Genomic DNA, 5,349 nt, shown 5'->3' with positions numbered 1-5,349 from the left:
ATTCCGAGATTTTGGACAGAGCCCAAAATCTTTGAGTTAAAACCTAATATAAGGCCGTCAAAGAAGAAAAATAAAAGGACTTAATTAAAAAACCCTAAATCACTACCGGTCTTAGTCTAAGAAAGGCTCATAAAATAAACTGAACTCTAAGCCTCCCTATAATCAATCAGCTACCTTTGGATAACAAAAATAATAAAAACTAACCTACAATTCTCCTAGGTTTTTTCTTAAAAAAAAAAAAAAATTCAATCAATTAAAGGCTTCTTCCTTTTTCAGTCATTTGACTATACATTAGTGTATACATTAATGTATTCTTTGACTAATACTTTATATTGAAAGTTTTCTCTTACCTATACATATATATATATATGTGTGTGTGTGTTGATCTATACTTTTCAATACTAGCCTTTTTAACAAGCTTAGAACGATTGATTAATCTAACTAAATTTAAATGTTTACATTGTGATACAAGGAATCATACCTGCTCAATCTCTATATATATTACTCTGTCAAAAAAATATTTGTGCTAAAAAAGAACAAGCTAGATAACCAAAAAAAAAAAAAGTTTTAATACGCTATATGCCTTATTTCATTGGTAGTGATTTTTCAATTATGTGCAAGTGTCAGTGTAGGCTTCTTGGTTTTACTGGTTGGAATTTCATAGATATATTGGGGAATGAAGAAAAGAAAGTTCATGAAACTCAAAGAGAAGTACTTCAAAGAAAATGGTGGCCTATTGTTAAAAAACTTGCTAGTCGTGGAGGTTTTGTGGAGACAACAAAAATCTTTGCTGCAGAAGAACTTGGTGAAGGAAGCTATGGAACAGTTTACAAAGGAATATTACTAAATAACAAAGTGGTTGCTATAAAGATGTCCAAAATTGGTGCCCCTACTCAAAATGATCAGTTTGTTAACGAGGTGATTCTTCTTTCACAAATCAACCATAGAAATGTTGTGAGGCTTTTAGGTTGTTGTTTAGAGACAGAGGTACCTTTACTAGTTTACGAGTTCATCACCCATGGCACTCTTTTTGAGCATGTCCATAACAAAAAAGGCAAAGGATCATCATCACTTTCATGGGAATTACGGCTGAAGTTAGCATCAGAAACTGCAAGAGCATTAGCATTACACTCTTCCATTTCCATACCGATCGATCATATACAGAGATGTGAAAGCAACAAACATACTAATAGATGAGAATTACACAGCAAAAGTGTCAGACTTTGGAGCTTCACGGTTGATTCTTGCAGATCAAAATGAACTTTCAACTTTGGTGCAAGGGACACTCAGATACTTAGACCCTGAATATCTTCAGTCAAACACACTAACAGAGAAAAGTGGCGTTTACAGCTTTGGAGTTGTCCTTGTGGAGCTACTAACAAGCAAAGTGGCACTTTCTTTTGATAGGCCTGAGGCAGAGAGAAACCTAGCAAACTTGTTTGTTCATTCAATGGAAGAGGATCACTTGATTTAAATTCTTGATGAAGACATAGTGAATGAGGGAAATATGGAGACAATAGAACAAGTGGCCAGTCTGGCGAAAACATGTTTGAGGGTAAAAGGGGAGGAAAGGCCTGGCATGAAGGAAGTGGCGATGGAGCTAGAGGGAATCAGAATTATGACAAAGCATCCATGGGGGGGACAAGCTGATATCTGTGGAGAAGAGGTAGAGTACTTGCTTGGGTCAACTAATTCAGAGGCTTGCATTGTAAATGTTGGAGGTGATGGTGGTTCTAGTGGTACAACTAGGGTATATGATAGCATGCAAATCCAACAGTTGATGCCATATGATGATGGACGATGATTCATTGACTTGCTGCGAGGGTCTACTTTGTATTATTGTATTGTAGGATATCTAAACCAATATTAATCTATTTCAATTCGATCAGTACAGACTATACAGTGATGTATTTTAGGAAATATATATACACACGCGCGCACATACACATGGATGCCAATATTTCCATGAACAAAAGCAAAATACAATTCAGTCAAAGTTGAGGAAATATTTCCATTGGAAACAGAAATATAGTAATAATCAATGGATTTCGGTATATTTTCCTATCCCCGTTTTCTAAGCAACCAAACAGAGAAGGAAACCTCAAACCCAAAGCATCAATACATTATTAATTTATTACGATAATACACAGCGCGAATAGAAAAATCCAACCTTTTTTCCGTAGGAAGAGGAGGAGGAGACTCGAAAAAGGATGTAGAGCGAAAACGTCACCTAAATTCTCTGTCTTTGAATTTTGATTCGTTTGGGGTAGGAAGGAGGTTGACAGTTGTTGTTTGCTTTTCCAGAAATTAATTTGTATAATGTGAGAGATATGAGTGGGCTGATGAGATTACAGGCCGACCGTTGATATTGACTCGTCTCAAAGAGCTGGATTTATAAACAAGACCCAATATCTTATTGGTCTAAGAAAACAAGGCCCAATTTCAATCTTTACTTTTTGATACAGATGAGGCCCAATGAACGCAAAGGTTCGAACATTGACTTCAGAGTTTGCTCGACGCATCATTCCAGGTGGACCAAGTTTTTGGCATATTCTGATAAGATTCCAACAAGATATAATAGATCGAGAATCTGAGAATCCTTGCAGCCCGTCACCCCGGTCCCAACTCCCAATCTATGTCAAGTGTCAACCATTAATCCAAGGTCCCCGCACCTTGTACGGGTGTCACCTCAATATTTATGGGTCTCAAAAAACTATGTGATCATTTGAAATGTCATGGGTCCGCCTATCACCCAACCCTCATAGTCTCCTACTCTTATGGAACAATAATTGAAGGAACATACATACTAATTAAATCATCTTGATATCTTTCATGATATATTATTAAATTGAGAATTAAGAATGCATATTAAAAAATGATCCTATCTAATTAATGGTCCTAATTCACTGTCTAAGAGTATCAACATCAGTGTAAAATAATTTTTCGCTTCCATTAAATATTTTAATGCAATTGGTATCTATCTTATGGATTATTAAACCAAATGTTTATAAATAAGGAAGCCTTGATTTTTGAACTGTTTAATAAATGAAGAATATTAATTTTGATATATTGTTATATATCAAGTGACCAAGTAGCTTGTTATTTAGCAATCACCTATGAATAAAAGAATAGTATGAAACTCACCCTTCCCAAACTAATCATATCTCTTAAACTAAATCTAAGAGTTAATTATAGCAATAGCCCATCAATTATATTCAGAGTATCACTTTAGTTTATATATGAATTTCATTTTAAAATTCTGGAATCCTTAAATTATTGCACAAATATCACTTTAATCTTTTTTGTAACTTCTGTTATATTTTTCGTCTAAAACACTCATGTGTCGTGCACGTGACCTATATTTAAGGAATATTTTTGTCCTCACAATACCCTACCCCCTTCTTCAAGGTATCAACCAGCTCTTATATATTCATCTTGCCCTTACATATTTATTAGTTGCTTCTTTATTCTTTTCGATAATGTTGAAAACTATTGTATGCGGGCCTATTTTCCAAGAAAAAAGAAAGACTTAATTAGCTCCTTGGCTTATTGACTATTACCAAATACCAAGTGGGGGGAAGTGGGGGTTATGTAGTTATTACTTATTGAGTATTATTAGTGTATTGCCAAGTGGGGATGTATATATGATCCAATAATTGCATTTACTAATAGGAAATACAGTGATTTTGATATTAGTCTATTAAATTGCATTTTTTTAGAGTTTAATATCATTATTATTATTTTAATAGTTAAAGCCCATATTTAAAATGCTGCTCCACGTAGGATAACAATATTCCATTATATTTCTGCTATTTATAAATTATGCCATTATGTAATTAATATTTGTTTTCAAATTGTGTCACTCTTTAATTGCCATTAATTCTCTATTTTTTATAGAAAATGAATCCCCTAAAATTCATTAAAACACTTAATTTAAGGGCGTGTGATATATATATATATATATATATATAATTGAGTCAAATAAGGATCCTACAACTAAGAATTGTTTGTAGGTTCATTATAATGTTGGTGTTTTAATTCATATAGGTTCATTAATTTGTCTAGGTTATTACTACTAAAAAAACTAGTAGGTGCACAAAATAAACATGAAAAAATCAATAGGTGTACAAAATAAACACGAAAAAAAAACTAATAAGTGCACAAAACAAGTATCTTCGTTAATCTTATATTCTTTTCTGGATAGTTTTTTATTATTAATATTATATAAATTTGATATTAAATATGATATAGCAAAACTAATTTTCAAAATAAAAAAATAAATGTTCAAAGTTGAAACAAGTAATTAACAATAATATCGTTTCAATAAAAAAAAAATTGAAATATGATTAATTAATGAAGATAAATAGCATTAACTACTCATAATATTACCTAAATATGGTAAAGGGCCGGTATCTTAGGAAGAAACAAACTTTTAGTTTTAAATTAAGCTGACTCATTCAATAATATAAGGAAAGTTGCTTATGTGAACATTAGTCAAAAGTTAAACTTCCAAAAAAAATTATGGTTGGTTACTCTTAGAAAAAAAAAAATGTTTTGGGTGATTTATCTTAATTTACTATAGGCAATATTAGAGAATTAGAGACTTCGATGGGAAATGGTGAATGGAAGAGTGATGGTGCCTTGGTTTCGGGTGGAGTGTGACCCACGTGGTGGGTAAGGAATTAACGATGCTCAAGTTTTTTATTAAATGTAATTATGTTGTAAAAGTATTTATAAATTTTTGTTGTTTTTATTTATTTATTTATTATTATTATTTTTTTATGTTGTAAGATTCCAAGATATAAGAGAGAATCTGAGAATCCTTGTAGCCCGTCATCCCGTCCCGGCCAATCCATGTCAACCATCTGATAAGAGCACGTTTGGTTCCTACCTTTGAGAAAGACAGAAATTAATTTCTTAAGAATTACATTATGCAAGTGCAAGTCAAACAAGGCACCATTTCGGCACCATTTCGATTCTGATAAGATTCCAAGATATAAGACAGAATCTGAGAATGCTTGCAGCCCGTCACCCCGTCCCAATCCATGTCAACCATCTGATAAGACCTCATAGTCATGCATGCATGATATTAGAACACGTTTGGTTCCCACCTTCGAGAAAGACACAGAAATTAATTTCTTAAGACTTACATTATGCAAGTGCAAGTCAAACAAGGCCTTAGTGAAGTCACTGCTCGTGCTGGACAATTTGCGCGAGCCGACACTTGTTGACCAATTATTTCCAAGTCGAGTTCCAAGTGGGACATCGATGTTGTTTTATTAAGGAAGACCGGCTTACACGTTCAAGAAATTTCCCCTGAACCTTATGACTGACCCAACGTGCGCGCAC

General features: G+C 33.3%; 1 pseudogene; it reads left to right on the top strand.

Annotated features, from left to right (window-relative positions):
- The first annotated feature begins 625 nt into the window (after nucleotides 1–625).
- On the top strand, nucleotides 626–1,946 carry LOC147292795 (wall-associated receptor kinase 5 pseudogene; annotated as a pseudogene).
- Nucleotides 1,947–5,349: the final 3,403 nt, after the last annotated feature.

This window comes from Dryas octopetala, chromosome 2 (assembly GCF_963921425.1).
Source record: "Dryas octopetala chromosome 2, drDryOcto1.1, whole genome shotgun sequence".
NCBI lineage: Eukaryota > Viridiplantae > Streptophyta > Magnoliopsida > Rosales > Rosaceae > Dryas > Dryas octopetala.
The sequence above is the reverse complement of the archived record's forward strand: the minus strand, read 5'-3'. Positions and strand labels throughout refer to the sequence as shown.